Source organism: Onychostoma macrolepis, chromosome 11, assembly GCF_012432095.1.
Source record: "Onychostoma macrolepis isolate SWU-2019 chromosome 11, ASM1243209v1, whole genome shotgun sequence".
NCBI classification, from domain to species: domain Eukaryota; kingdom Metazoa; phylum Chordata; class Actinopteri; order Cypriniformes; family Cyprinidae; genus Onychostoma; species Onychostoma macrolepis.
In genome coordinates, this window is record NC_081165.1 from 5,191,034 (window position 1) to 5,207,874 (window position 16,841).

The 16,841-nt window shown below is 37.4% G+C and overlaps 1 protein-coding gene across 2 annotated transcripts in view; it reads left to right on the top strand.

Annotated features, from left to right (window-relative positions):
• The window catches only part of phactr3b (phosphatase and actin regulator 3b), a 61,057-nt gene that overhangs the window by 8,135 nt on the left and 36,081 nt on the right, over positions 1–16,841 (top strand). The gene's annotated exons all lie outside the window — the stretch shown is intronic.

Consider the following 16,841-nt stretch of genomic DNA (forward strand, 5'->3'; position numbering starts at 1 on the left):
AAGTCATGGGGTAATTTTCATTTTTGGGTGAACTATCCCTGTAACGATTCCTGAAACGTTTTGACTGATCCATTACAAATAACCATTTTGGACACTTTGGCAAATTGGTCTACGCTTGTTGCTGCATGCAACCAGAGAGAATATCACACCAGAAGGATGTATTTTTGGCTATTGTCTTTTTATTCTTTCACACAGCCTAGTATTTTATCTCTCATCGCATTCTATCCAGACTGCAAACTCACAGCTCAGCTAAATATCATTTCTATCATTTAGTAGCAGCAGGAAATAATGGTGGAGCTTTAAAAAGGAAAGAAAATGAATTGATCCCCAATTAGACTTAAATCCAGGCCTTTATTTATTGGGTAATTAACCATGTGCATGAACCCCTTTAGGATGTTACAAGTCATCCTCGATCGCAGTGGGGTCCTGATCATCCTGTCTGGTTGTAATTTGTGATAATGACTTTCCTGCAAGGACTCTGCATTCATTGTCCTGTATGCATTATAATATGTTCTGACCTCTGTTCTTAAAGCTGCGTATAGGAGACGGGACATAATAAATGAAAGTCCTGTGACATTATTTGAGGCATGCTGGGAAGTGTCAGAAAAAGGAGGAGGTCTAAAAAAAAGGCACCTGCCTGCCTGTTCCCCTGAGGACTGAGAAAATGGTGCTAAAGAGGGAGGTTAAGAGACGAGAGGCCCTGCCAAATGAATCTGCAGGAGTACAGCATTTCTACACAGCCTCTGTGAAAGTCTCAGTGCTGCTGAGACAACAATGAATCGAGTTTGTTTACGCTGTGGAAACCCATAGAAGTCCTTAGTGCATCCCAAAATAAGACTGTATGCTCAGACTTCTGAGGAATAAGTCAGTTCTGGTGGCTTGTGAGGGGATTACAAGCATGTTTGGTTCTCATCCAGTGTCACTGCGGTCGGTCTGTGACTAGTGTACGATGTCGAGGCGATTGTTACGTGGCCACCTGGCCGACAGCAGGGATTACGGTGTGCTGCGCTTTGGGCAAGTTCTCCCCAAGGTCAGCGATGTCCCATCAGTCTCATGCGACCTTCAGTTTCACTGTATGCGCAGAGCTTTGAGGCAAAGAGCCAAACAGGACCTGTGTTGAAATACGGCATTAGAGCTGGGTCATTATATACTACTTTTAAAATTCTAGAATTCAATTCTAATTTTTAAAAGGATTTTTCAATGTTGTAAAGATTATTGGAGTATGTTTTACAAGAAAATACAATTTCAGTCTTTCTAATTTTACGTTTAACTAAATGTGTTACTTGCTGTTTCTTTGTAATTATTTGTGAGATGTATTAGACATCTCTGAGTGAAAATTGTTACAAAGTAAATCCTATGTCATTGTGTGTGTAGAATTGCAATTAAAATATATTAAAATTTCACAAAAACATGATCTATCAAAAGATTGATTAATATTGCATTAAACCTACTGTGCTTTTATTAATGGTAAATATTTTTTAAAATAAATGTAATTTAGGATTGCCTGGAATCGTCTTTATTGAGTGGTGTTACATGTTGTTTCACCTAATTAAAAGTGAACAAAAATAAACACTCACTGACAAATTTTCTTATTAAATCACTTACGTTTACCAAAATTGATCTCAACAATCAAATGACGTTTCTCATAAAAGTCCTTTTGATATTTTTTATGTTACTTGTCAGACATCCTTAATTGTATTTATTAAATAGTTAATTGATTATATTATTTATAGTTTTATAATAGTTTTTCGTTCTAATTCTATTGCTTCTAATCCATCTGACATCTGTGTGGTAACTATTGACTATTGTTATAGTTATCGTTCTTAGTATTGAATGAACCTTAAGCTTCAGCTTATGTTTATGCTGTACTCCTGAAATAAATAAAATCAAACCAGCAGAACAGAAATAGTCACAAATTGTGGTCATCCAATACTAATCCTAAAATACTAGAATTTTAAGAAGTTTTCCATCTTTTAAAATCATTTCAATATGATAGGAAGTGTGATTTTTCTTTTGGTTTTCATAGAGTAAATGCCTGTTGAAAGTCCGAGCTTTAGGTGCAGTTTTTTGCTGCATCACACTGTGTGCTCATTCAGGGCTCTATTCTCCACTGAGTTCGCTCTGGAATAGTTGCAATCCGTCATGCTGACAGCAGCGTTTGTAAAACTGAATGCACGCCCTTGTAGTCAAACTCCTATTACTGACTTCTCCGGTTCCCCTCACACTCGGTGCCATGCAGAGATTTCCCTGACTTCCCAAGATGAGCACCACTCGCTGTCAGCCAATCGATTCCCAGGGCTCTGACATGCCTCGCTCCCATTGGCTGGTTTGGATGATTGACATTGGAAGGCAGGACCTCTGCTTGAAGCTAGCTGGAACTTGAAAGAGAAAGTGGGAGTGTTTGTTTTTGCACTGACCAGCTCGGAAAAGCAGGCTTGAGAGAGCAGAGAGATTATGAACTGTAGCCATCACTCAAGACGCCCCACACTTCATTAAATCGACATTTGCACACGCCGCCAGAGAGCAGATTAGCTCAAACGCCAACAGCTCTTGAGGAACGAGATGACGGGAAAAAACTGGCATGTAAGGCAACTACTCTTTTCTTTGGATGCACACCAATCAGCATAAACCAAAGGATGCAAAACAAACCAGAACAATGGGTTATGATGGAAAAGTGGCGTGCCGATCCTTTCTATTAAAGAAATAATTCTCCCCAAAATGAAAATTTGCTGAAAATGTACTCACCCCCAGGCCGTTCAAGATGTAGATGAGTTTGTTTGTTCATGGGAACAGATTTGGAGGAGCATTACAGTGAATGGGTGCCGTCAAAATTAGAGTCCAAACAGCTGAGAAAAACATCACAGTGATCCACAAGTAATCCACACCACTCCAGTCCATCAAGGAGCATCTTGAGAAGTGAAAAGCTGTGTTTTGAAGAAACAAATCCATCATTAAGACTTCAAAACTCCTTTATCCATAACAACACTTCCTTCAGTGTAAAAGTGGTCTGGTCTGAATCAGGAGAGAAATCTGCACAGACATGAAATATGTGGCTGGATTTTGATGTGAGAGACAACAGGGGATGGACTTTTTCACTGGACAAAGTGGTATTATGGCCTGAGTCAATGAGTCAAATTGGTCAATTTTCATATTTTTCCTTTAAGATTGTAGACTGCTGGGGAAAAAAACTGTTAAATGCAAAGGATAAAAAGCAACTATATAATCATTAATAGTCATGATAGAAAAAGAAACAGGCTTATCACAAAAGGGAGGATTCTTCTGTTGTTGATGTTGAGGACTGTGCATTCATTCAAACTGCAGTATTCTGGCACGAATTCATCTGTCAGATAGAAGTGAGCCAAATTAGACAGATGCCAACATGGACTGATCGCCTGACATGGCCTCATCCTCGAAAGCTATGAACATTAAACAAATTTTGCTTCATTGGGTGGAACAAAAAAATAATTCTTTATACTAGTTGCTCGTTTCCATGCAATGGGGACTAGAGTGTTCTTGCTCCAAAAATGGATGCAAAAGTAGTATATATGACTTGTGCACTATATGCACTATATATTCCAATTCTTCCAAAGTCATATGATGGATTGTTGTGATGAACAGACTTGAAATCGAAGATAATTTTCATCTCCAGTGAGCTGATAACCACGGCAATGAACTGGAGGACCAGATAAGTCGATTTCATCAACAAGTAATATAGACTATAGTTTTATGAATCTCATTTATTAAAGATCTGATTAAAAAAAGTTAATAAATAAATAAATGGACATCAATATTGTTCTACTATTCTTGAATTCATTCAGTTACTAAAGAGTCTCATTTTAAGGATATCTTTGTTTACAGTTTTGTTCCTGTATTGTTTCCTGAACTCAGACCAGTTGTGAACCACAGATATCCCATAAGGTCATGTGTGTTTGGGGGTTGGGTTTACTGACCTCCATAGGGAGCCCCATATGTCGTTCAATCCTATGTTATGCTTTTTTTTATGCCATGCTAATCTGAAATGGCCCTAAGGGAGTGCAGTTAAGAGCCGCCATCCATGCGCTTCTGACTGCTGCAAGTGTCTTTATGAATGATTCACACATTGACCTAAATGCTTGCAGAACTGAATAACACCAAAATATGCACATTGAAAAAAACAAAAAAAAAACACGCCCACCTGATCCTCCTCAAACTGTATGACATCTTGCTATATGAGACACCTCCTAAATAATATGTTGCCTAGATCTCAACATGCCAATCAGAGAAAAAATAAAAAATAAAAAATCATAATGAATCATAATGAAGCCATACAGAATAAAAATGCAGGATGTTCTGCATGTGGAACGGAGAGCTTTTCCCTCGTTTTGGGCGGTAATTAGGGCAGCATGCTGATGCCCAGCAGGACGGATGTAGCTGCCGCTCACCCACACACATCAAAGGAAGCGCGAGAACGAGGGATTGAGAGAAAAACAACACACTCAGAGAGGTCATGATCGTCAGTCCCCTGTGATTGCGCTCTAATTTAGACAACAACATATATAAGCTATTTTTATGGTCTCAACTATCAGGATTACCCAAATTCATTATGGATTTTCATCCTTCCACGCAATAGCAAAATCCACTCTGTTTTGCAGAGTAAACATTTTCAAACTTGATTACACTTGTGAAAAAGGAGTACACTTCTGCATACTTTTAAAAAGATGATTTATTATGGAAATAATCCACTTAAAAAGGATAGGCTATACTTAAGTGCAAACTGAATGTAATGTTTTTTGACACTTAACTGAATGTTATTTGCATTTGAATGAAAATGTGTCTGTTGAAATGTATATTAAATGCAGTGAATAAGAGTGTTTTAGGACTTACAATTGCAATTGTGTCATTTCAATGTCATTTCTAATGCATTTACATATATTTGTAGTTAGACATTTGATGAACACATGATGAAGCTGCAATTTAGTACATGTAAAATATATTAACTTTAATTGTAATATTGAATAACACACTAGGTACTAGAGTTAAAATTATAATCAAGTACTTTACATGTGCTTTAGTATGTTAGTCAGCGCATCAAAATTAGTGTACTTCATTAAAGCAAAAGAAAAGATTATTAAAATGTGGTATTTTAAGGTAAAACTTTAAATTTGCACACCTTAAAAGTGTACTTCAGTGTGTTAAGAAACAATAGTCATGCAAGTGTCTCTCTTTATGTACACAAGAGACCTTTTATTTCATTAATGCATTATCTTCAAATGCATTTATAACATACTATAAAGATGTGAAGCACACTACAAATGCACTACAAGTGCTAAGCTCACTTCTTTTTCACAAGTGTATGGCTTTTTATGTGTGATGCAGGCTGATGCAATTAAACTAGCTTTAAAAAAAAAAAATGAAATACTTTCAACCAGTCACTAAAATATTTGAAAACAGACATTGTGCATTGGCAAGGCTAGTAGACTTTGGCTTCAGACTGTCTTCGCTGGCACGGCTAATGTTGTGAATCCAGGCATTGTTATTTCATACTCTTGTTTTGGCTGTAAACAAGCGTTTTGAAAGGCAACATTTTAACCTGTTTTGGATTAGCTATTTTTAGCAACAGAGAGAAGGAGGGTGGTATATTCGTAACTCTGTATATTCGTGCAGTGTGTGCATGTCCAAAGATCACGTTCAGATTCAAGAGTCGGAAGGATTTCATTCTGATGGAAATAAAAAGTGTCCATGTAAATGTGGCTGTTGATTGGATCTCAAATGCATATGGCACTTACTTACATAATTCTTCATTCATCTCCATTTACATTTACATTGTACATCTCAGTTGTGCTGCAATTAAATAGAGAGTTTCCTAACAAGAAACAGAGTATTCCTTATTTTCCTCTGCTGAGTCTGGCAACTCTTTTAGACGTCTGCACGTCCTCAGGGAGTGGGATTGTTCGTTTAGCTGCTGAATAGGTGCTTGCATTATGGTCTCGTCTGCAGTTGTTTGCCTCACAGACTGCTAAGGTTTGATTACTCTTACTGTGGTGTCAATGTAGCGTGTTTCTTCCTAAATCCTTCTGGAGCCAAAATGCGTTGTGTGCACTTCAAGCATGCTGTGTGGAGTTTCAAAATATTCACAGAATGAATTATTTCCATGCCATATTTGATATATTGTCAGAATCAGGCGTGTCAGTTACGAGAGCCCACCATGAATGCATCTGTGTGTTAGTGGTTTGCTGAAGCACAGCACTGCAGTGGCATATAAAGATTTCATAAGTGCAGTTTTGTAACTCCTGTTCTCTTCCTCTGCGAGAGCGTTTGGCCCTGTGGAAGTGAATGGAGTGGCTGATGCATTAGTCATTCTCATGAGTCGGACGCGGCTGCTGTAAGGCTCGCTTTCATAGAGCTGGCTACTTTCCCAACCTGTGGCTGTTTTATCTGTCTCAGAGGAATCCCTTATGATCTTTCTCATTACCACATATGAGACTACATAGCCTCTGGTTACTGGGGCCTATTTATTAGCATGATTTAAGATTCTATGCTTTGAGCAACCTTTTAAGATTTTTTCAAATGTATTATTGTAATCATATATTATACATTACCATTCAAAAGTTTTGAAATGTTTTTGAAAGAAGTCTCTTATGCATTTATTTGATCAAAAATATAGAAATATTATTTTAATATTATTTATTTATAAAAATGTATTATTTAAACTCTTATGATCAAAGCTGAATTCTCAGCATCATTTCTCCAGTCTTCAGTGTCACACGATCTTCAGAAATCATTCAAATATGCTGATTTGCTGCTCAAGAAACATTTCTGATTTTTATCAGTGTTGAAAACACATATTTTACTGATTTATATCATATTTTGTGAAAAAACGTGATTATTGAATGGAAAGTACAGCATTATTTGAAATAGAAATCTTTTGTAACATTGTAAATGTCTTTACTGTAACTTTGATTTTTGAGTCCTAATTGCTTAATAAAACACACACACACACACACACAAAATGGTAACACTTTATTTAAAGGTTATATGCAAGTAACCCTAAACCAAAGCCTAATCCTAACCCTAACCGTATAGTAAGTACATGTAGTTAATAAATATTACTCAGTACTTAACTATATAATTACACTCTAACAAGGACACCTTAAAATAAAGTGTGACCAAAATAAAATTTAACCCCAAACATTAGTGCATCATACGTAATAAGGAAATATAATTAATGGCAGTGTAGGCGATTTTTTGTTATTCTGGTTGAAAGTCTCTTCAGCCTCTGGTCTGTCTGTGCGTGGTCATGTGGTTTAGAGGAGGTGTGGCTTTGGAGAGTGATTTGCAGGGAGGGTGGGATCTTATGCTTTCAGAGCTAGCTTGCTATTAGCCTCTCCGAAATCAACTATCCTACCATTAATAACATGCCAATTAATTGCTTGCCGATAATTAGAGTGCTACTGTATTCCCTTAAAATCCGAGATAAGTTAAAATCACGATCACTTTCCTCCCTTTATTTCCTGTCTCTATCATTAAAAATAACAATAAGCCTCCCACTCAAAAACATTCAAGACAAACAAGCATGCATGAAGCTGTTTTGCTGTAGAGGTAAGCCTGGTGAATGATGCTGGATGACTCAATGCTTTCAGATGTACCTATACACAAACACAAAACCTTTTCTGCTGTGCTGCATTTTGTGTTGAAAATGACTTCCATGACTTCCATGTTCATAGACATTTATTTTTCTTTGTGCATTAATTGAGTCGATATACTGTCAATATAGCTTTCTGGAGAAAACACTTGGCTCAAAGGTCAAGCTGTGTTTCAAAGGCAATGAAGTCTGGCATCTTGTGTGAGTCGAGGCAAATCCATGTTGATGACATTATTTAAATTACCATGCCACAAATTCTTCCGTATTCATCCCTGCAGTGTCTAAGACTTCAGCATGAGTGGATTCCCAAGGCCTGAAAGACAGGAAGAAAAAAAAAAAGATTAGCAGCTTGCAGCAATGAACTCAATGTCTATGCATATTTAATGCTAAATGTAAAGACTATTGCTGTTGTGTGCCTGCTCACAGTCCTCGGACATAAATATTTTGTATTCTATACGGTCAAAGTGCAGTTTTAGCACAGAGAAAAATCAATCATAAAGCACTTTGCAGTTCTGTGGCAGCAGATACATTCTATTGTGTACGTCTGATGCTTTGATTTATGCCGAGTATCTGCTCTGATGTTGTTGAGTCCACTCCCATGAGCCCGACAACCACTGAAGACTTTAAACAGCATTTATGCTGCGCCGACCGCAATCGATCATGTCCGTAATACAATATTTCTAAATACTGACTGATCTCCATTAGTCCTCAGAGATACTTTCTCTCTTTAACGTGGCGTTACTTACCGCTGTAGTCTCTGGGGACGTTCAGACACTAGTTAACTCATTGTTCATATTCTTATTGGTTCTGAATGACGTGAAATCAAGAAGAGGTTTTGATTCTGAGCTGCTGTCACAATCAACAAACGGATAAAGTGCTCAGTCCAGCGGAGACTCGTTCCACGGGACTCGCATTATGTGGCAATTATGGACACAGATCAATGTGATGAAACATTTCAAAAATTGGACCACAACTAATCAATTTTACATCATGACCTAGTTCGTGTTGCCAATTTGTTAACAAGCCCATAAAGGCCCATGAAGAGATGGAAGCAAACAAACCTCTTGACATTTTCCCGCACGCCATCAGCCTCTCATGCTGCTATTTGCTATAATAATGTAGCTGTGTTGGTGATGTTATGATGGTCATTTAACACCCAAATCAAAACGCATGCTTTTCCAAACCTGTATGACTGTCTTTCTTCTTCTTCTGAGGCCAGATTTCTTATTTCTGCCATAATCTCTATTCTCAACAGCAATTCAGGGAGTCATATGACATGTGTCATTAGCTTTAGTATGATGTAAACAAGCAATCTTGGCACTTAAGGAGCTGCAGCTGACATCTGAGTGTGAAATAAAGCAACTCATTCTGAACACGCTTTCAGAATTTATCCTATGTGACTCCAGATGTGTAATGAAAGGAAAGCTATCTGAAATGCTTTCAAAATACCCAGAGAAAGAGCCGCTGAGTGTTTACCAGTTACTTAACTGTGAACTCGTGTGCCCTTGACTGCATTATGGCCTATTATGAGATGTGACATGTTAATGGGTAGTTTACATGTTGTGTCTCATCTAAACCAACATTTTTCTTTTGTCTTCTTGTATAATTAAATATTTTTAAATAATTATAATTTTTGCATACATACACAAAGGCTTCAGAAGACTATATAATGCATAGATGATACGGACTGCTTTTATAATATGTTTATGCAAGCATGCAGCCACATATTTAATTCTGTTTTATTATTAGCATATTGTTATTACAATATTAGCATATTCTTCAGAAATCATCGTGTTGTGCTCCACAGAAGTGAAGAAAGAGTCATGGAACAAACAGTGTTTCCCTTTTTTAGGTGAGCTGTCCCTGTAACGGCAGGTTGCTTGTGACAGCTTACGACTTTTTTCATGAGCAGTAAGGTTAGAAAAGTATAATAGTTTTTGTAGCCAAAACTTTTAAGGAATGTGCTGAGAAATTGACTTTAAAAATTAAAGATGCCTTTACAAAGTAAAGCTGTATCACAGTGAATGTTTGCTAGTTTGAACTGCCATCATCTGTGTGCACTTTCACATTAGCATCCTCTCTCATGTGTGAAAGATTTTCAGCATGTAGGTCACATTCTTGCAAAGACACATTTTCGTTATTCTAACCATAATTTTAAACTGAAAGCAGAATAAAAATGCTTAAAAATATAGCTTTTGCGAAGGACATTGCTGCTGCCTGAGGGTTACTGCTCTCTTCCCATCAGTGATAAGGAATGCTTTGTTGTGTTCGTGGAAGCAGGGAAGATTCGAAGTCCAGCTGTCCTTGTTCTCACACATTTTGATCGTGACACACACACAGACTCGGCAGCGCCTGAACTCTTGAGCGTCTGCAGGAAGTTACTGGAATGACGCGTAAGTGCGTTTATTATGGAGCATCTGTTGTGCTGACTTTGTCTATTGAGCGTTTCTTAGTTTGGCGTGAGGAAAACAATGCTACCGACTCTGAGATGTTTACTCTCAAATATGTTCTGAATTTACATTTAGGCTTACATTATTTGCACCAAAAGCTAAATTCATGCTAAATGCAACACATTCGAATCAAAGCTTGCAGTATTTATTGAGTTTTAACTATTGCAAATGCAACTGAAGACCCTTCAGGCGTTCACCAAGCTGTTGCTTCCTTGCTAGCCTACTTTTAGCCTAGCCTTGTTAGCCTTCTTTTTATCAAAAGAAAATATCAAGAAAAATGAATTACACAATGATGATGACTCTGCTGAAAAAGAAAGTTATAGAAACCATCATAGAATTTGTAATGGTTTTACTGGTTATAATGGGACTTGTATTGGTTTGAATGGAAACTGTAATGGTCCCTCTCTACTGGTAATAGGTCGCCTTCTGTTGGTGGCTTTTTAAAACCACTAAATCCTAATGGAATATGTCCCAAAACACACTACAGAAGTTGATGGTTTGTAATGTTTGTAATGGTATTTGTAGTGAAAACCAATAGAATTTCTGTAATGGTTTCTATTGTTTGTTTGTTTGTTTTTCTGCAGGAGATGTACGTCACTCAATTTTAATATTAAAATGAATTGAACCAATGATTATTTTGAAAGAAAGCGCTTGCGGGACCCTGCGGTTGCTGTTGTAATAAACACAACTTGCCTGCATCTGATTGACAGATAAACCACAGGCTCTTATTTCAGTGTGGTTGTCAAACTTGTGGATATTTCATCAAACAGATTGCTGCATGCATTCATTTTAACAGCGTTAATATGTTAAAGAGAGTAAACATTATCTTTCAACTTCACTGTACACGTGCACGTACACTTTCATTAAGTTTTGCTTTCTCCATGCAATGTACATTTATGTATGAGCGGGGTTTTCTGCCGTATTTACTTCTCAGGCAATGATCCAATTCATCAAAATTACTTTTTTGACTTTTTTAGGGTGCCTAATAATCAAGTAATAGGCTAAGTAATGACAGTGTTTAAAGGTTATATGCAGGGCTATTAGCAGGGCTAATTTTTTCCCTTTAAACGAACCTAAGAAACATCAAATATATTTGAAATGTATAGCTTATTGTATTTCTAGGCTATGTGCAAAAAGAGTACATACCATTGGTGAGGGGTTGCTGAGATGTGTGAGAGACTCAAGCCTTAAAGGGATAGTCCACCCAAAAATGAAAATTCTGTCGTTATTTCACATGCTGTCATGGTCAAGGGAAAGATTTGGCTGCTGTTGAAGAACTCCCTCTTGATTTATTTTCTCGTGGTCTAAGCAGAAGAGGTCTTGTGCAGATGTTATGAAACACTCGAGCAGCGTACAGAGGGAGTACGGAAAGCACCAGACCACCTTCATAATTCAGGGAAAGCCGTGTGGGGGTTCATCGCTTGTGGGGTTCATTCATCGATTTTTCCATGCGTATGTCTCTATATAGTGATATATGTTTAGGTTTTCACTCCAGTGGCTTCTGAGCATCCCATGATAAATTCTTCAAAACAACATCTAGAAATTATAAATAGAGGGATGCCTGGTGTGTGTTCCGCGCCGCTCAACTCTGATTGGCTCTGGAGGGTTTCTAGTCGCTCTGCGTGGCAACAGCCTCCCTATCCACCCAGCTACCCCCGTTAGTGATGCTGCGCCTCACAGGGGCTGCGCTGCAGCATCCAGAGGAGTTGTCATGGCAACGGCGCTCTGACCCTGGGTTGTGCTTTAGCTGCAGTAACTAAAAGGCTTGACCTGGATTCTGCACTGCTGGTTTAGTAAGACATGAACAGCTGACCTGCTTTACATTGTCTGGGCTCTGTCTGACAGCACCACACCAGCGTCTTGGAGAAATCGATGCTTCATTGCATGCTCTGCTCTCTATAGAAACTTTACATGTGACAGCAATACCGCTGAGCTGTTACATAAATGCCTGACATTAATGCACAGTTTGTTGAGTGTAATACACAGCACAGCTACTACATTCAGCATGAATAATTGTAGACAAACATAAATGATTTTGTTATGGCTGTTTTAACAAGTTTAATAGCAGTGGAAGCTGTATTTGAAAGAAATCTTTTTTTTTTTTTTCTTCAAAGGAGAGATAAGCTGGAAGGGGATTGTGGTCCTTTCCACCACTGATATTACAGTGACACTCCATCCCATCACCCACATGCTGCCATGCTTTACCACATACTGTGATCATATTTAGTCGCACTGGAAAGAACCGCACCACCTTTAGCATTATTAATGTGAAAATGCAATTGTATTTCCGCCAACGGTTCTTTGACATCAGCCTTGAAGCTACAGAAATCGTGTGCCGTTCTGATTGCATTGATTCACCATTGAGCAGTGTGTTTTGTATGATCCATTATAAGCTTTCACTAAATTAAGCATCAGATTATTGTATTGTATTGTTATTGTTGCTAAGGCAAGCACTCATACTAATGCTGGAATTTATTAATACTCTCCATGTTATGTAGTTAATACCAAGAATGATAACTACAATGGTAACATTCGGCTAATTGTAAGCATGTGCTGTGGTTTTGCTGTCTGCCACTTTAAATGCTAATTACAGTATATAGCGAAGTAGTCTTCTGATGCCATGCTCATTATTTTCAGCAGTAATCTGACATTAATTTAGTCTGGATTAATTATCAGAAGTTTACTTCACCACCTGCATTCACCATTAGTGACAGCTCTATATTGTTGAGAAAATGAGGCTTGAATTATGAATGTGTGACAAAGTCACTGGTTTCAGTAAACATTTCTGGGTTATATTTCTCATACAATAACTTAACTCACTCAATGACTACAATAGTATGATGCATCATTGGAGAAATTGCTAGTTTCTGTAGTAACTTGACTTGTTGCACATCTGACAAATGCGCGATTTAGTAGCAAGTTCTCGAGAGGACCCTCGGATACTATATATACTATATGGAGTAATAGATTTTGTACTGCATGTTAGCTCATTACTGTGCTTAAGAGTATGATCATGCTAATAAGAAACTGTGCTGCTAACAACATGTTCAAGGGTAGTTCAAATCACACAACTTGGTTGGTAAAAACAAAGACTTCAGATATACAAAGACAGTGCACTCATGTTACTTATGAATGGAAAAAAGTGTGATGCGCAATACGGCAGAATAGTCCTGCCTCCTGAATAAAAGAGCCAATTGCTAATTGGTAAAGTCATGTCACTGCAGCTAAGGTGCGCATTGGCTGGTCTAGCCTGAAAAATATGATTTTTTAACGGTATTTGAAGAAAAAAAAAACAAAAAAAACATTTATGAGACAGTTGTTGTCAGATTTCATTGGTGATTTCAAATATGATATTTAATCATAAGCTTAATCAAAACAGCTTTGGAGAATTTGATGTTTTCCCATTGAAAGAGATAGTATCTGTACTTGCATGACTGAAACAGTGAGTGAAATGACCTGCCTTAGGGACTTTAGTAAAACTAACTTGTGACTATAGTTAGTAATGCTTTTGGGAAACGCACCCAGTTCTTCAGCTAGACTGCTAGTTCCTTTTTTTCCAGAGATTGTCTTATTATATGAAAGATGCTAGGGTCTGTATTACTCACCATTGGAAAAAGCGTAACAGCTAACTTGCAGTCTTTCAGTCTTTCACAGTTCTACGGCAGTCAATTACAGTTTACATTGCACAGTAAAACAAGTGCGCAACTGCTGGTCACTTACTGGTCACTGTTATTTAAGATTAGTTTTATTCTGTTCAGTATGATTGGGCAAACATAACACTGATTCTAGTCACTAAAATGTCATTTATTTATTCAAGTCAATTTATTGAAACTTGGAAGCCATAGAAAGAAGAGCATATTTTATTTTCATTAAACAACATACGATATAATACAATAATTGAAATAATTAATGTCCTTTATTAATTAAAATGAATTATATCAACATATTGTCACATAATAATAATTACGATTCAAGTCTAATTTCTAATTTCTAACACCTGAAAACCAAGAAAACATTCATATTTTTAGACAATACACAATATTACATATCTTTTGTTAAATAGTAATGCGACACACATTTGCTGATGAGTCCTCCCTGTCACGGCATTCCCTACTCTGCCTTCTCTTAAAAATAACATTTTTTATCAAAGTAAATCTACATACAGTGTAGTTCCCAACGAAGGTATTGTGTAGTGTAAAACATGCTGAAGAGAACAGGTTGTCAATTCATTAAATAATAAACTGTTTCCTCACAAAAGCTGTTTATTCAGTGTAGTGAAGCCTCTCTTTCACTGACATCCATTACAAAAAAACAAACAAAAAAAGCATTACCATTGGCTGTTACACTTTTTAGGCTTGCCTTCCTGTAGCTTTGATTGTACTATGGGGGAACACACCCTAAAATATCTTATTTATATTATATTATGTTATATATATATATAAATCAGGAATCAGGGTTGGACACCACTGATCTAGTATAACTATGGGAGTTCTGCACACATATTATCTAAAGAAAGGATTGTAGAGGATTAGTTATAATATCCATCACTATTCCTTCTGATATAAACAGGTGTTGGTTGTTGTTGTTTTTTCTTTTTCGTGCGGTTTTAGGTGTGACAAACGGAAGAAACAGACAGAGATAGAAGCTCTCAGCGCTGCCCACGGTTCATCTGCACTCTTCCTGAGGTGTCAGCTCTCCGTCTCAGCCAGACTGTGTAGGAGAGATGCTTCTATTCCTGCTCCGGCGCAGGGTTTGAGCCTCCAGCAGCGCTGCCTCATTATACTGGACCCTCTAGCTCTTACTCAAAGGGTCTTGTAGACGCAGCCGAGTCACATGTTTGATGGGGTTTGAGACGGACTAATCCGGTGCCAGCCTGTCTGCTAGACTGGCGTATGGAAGTCGCTGTACGTTTGGAGTTGGTCAGCTGTCAGTGAACCGAGGAGCAGTTTGTGCCTTGAGTTGCAGGACTGACTTGATTTCCGTGGGTAATTCAGGACGGCCTTTTAAAACAGTCCATTGTTTGCATGTTGGTGTTTGCGCAGACCATGTGAGACAGACATAATGCGATGCTCTGTGTCCACTGCAGTTAGTCACAGAACAGGATTCACCAGTGAATTAGGCACCTGCAGAAAGTTAAAGAAACCGATGGCTCTTCATATCAATGACATGCTGTTTTGCGTATGATTGTCCATACAGTGAACAAGAGCTGTCAAGCTGGACTTGCCATGTCTCGATCAGTCATGTGACTAGTAAGAACCAATGGCGTTTGGAATAATTTGGAATAATTTGTGTCAAACTTTCTTTCCATGTGTTTTCACACAGCATGTTTGAAAATGTGTAATATTTTCAGTTGATGCCTTCGGTCTCTTCCTTAAACAGTGCTATTGTAGGGCTTTTGTGGTGTTTTCATCTTGTTTTAGTCATTTTTTAATGACAGGGAAAAGAGCAGCATAAACATTCTTTGCAGCTTCTCTTTTTGTGTTCTTTGGAAGGAAGAATATCATCGAGGTTTCGAACGACATGAGGTTGACGGCTTTTCAGATTTCAGAGTAACAGATCAATTTCTGCTCAATTTTTCATGTGTTTCTTTATCTTTTGGATTAAAACTAATGTTTTGCCTTCGGGGAGATGACCCATATGCTGTTCCACCTTGGTAAACAAATGGTGTTGGCCCAGCAAATGCTCAGCCATGTGTCCTGAGATTCGACACAGGCCTTGTTGCTGTTCTGCAGACACCATTCACTCCCCATGGAATATCATTGGCTCTTGCAGGCCCCTTTTGCAGCTGTTATTAACATCTGTCTCAGGTGTTCTGATGTCAAGTGGACAGCACAAAAAAACTGGTGTGAACTGCATCCAAAATGTTTTGTGATGCAGTCAGTAGCTACATTTACATGCACCCAAATAATAACTCTATAATCAGACTGAAAAGCCTTCATGTAAACACCTCGATCGATCCAGATGAGCTCAATCCAAGAGAAAGTTCGTTCAGATTGAAAGAAGACCTGAAATAATTTAATCAACAGGGGAAAAAATAAGCTTAAATGCTTGAATCTGGCTGTTTTCTAAATCAGATTCAAAAACACTTCAGAATGCACAGTTCTGTGGTGTGTGTGTTTACATTAGTGCTGTCAAACGATTAATCGTGATTAATCGCATTCAAAAGAAATGTTTTTGTTAACATAATATATGTGTGTGTGCTGTGTTTATTTATTATGTATATGTAAATACACACACTTACAGTATATAATTTGAAAATATTTGCATGTACATACATTTAAATATTTATATTATTATTATATTTAAATATATTTAATATATAAACAACATGCTTTTCTTTAAATATATAGATGCATATATACATAATAAATAAACACAGTTCACACTCATATATTATGTTAACAAAAACCTTTATTTTGGATGCGATAAATCACGATTAATCGTTTGACAGCACTAGGCTACATACGTTTTATGTATAATGAACATATATACAGTTTGTTTATTTACATCTCACACCTTATGAACTGGTCAGTGGATGAGACTGAATATCTACTAAATATTTGCTAAAAAAGCTCTTCTGACAGATATGTCAGCTTTCTTTTTAGAAATGTCATCGTGAGAAAAACACGGTAATGACGGTAGCTCTGATTACATTATTGCAGTGGCTTTCACCAGTTCAGACTAAAGTTTTGTTTTTAATACATGTAATGCAAATGTAAACCTATTTGTAAATCAGATTGAAACTTTTAAGGTCCTTGCACACTGACTCT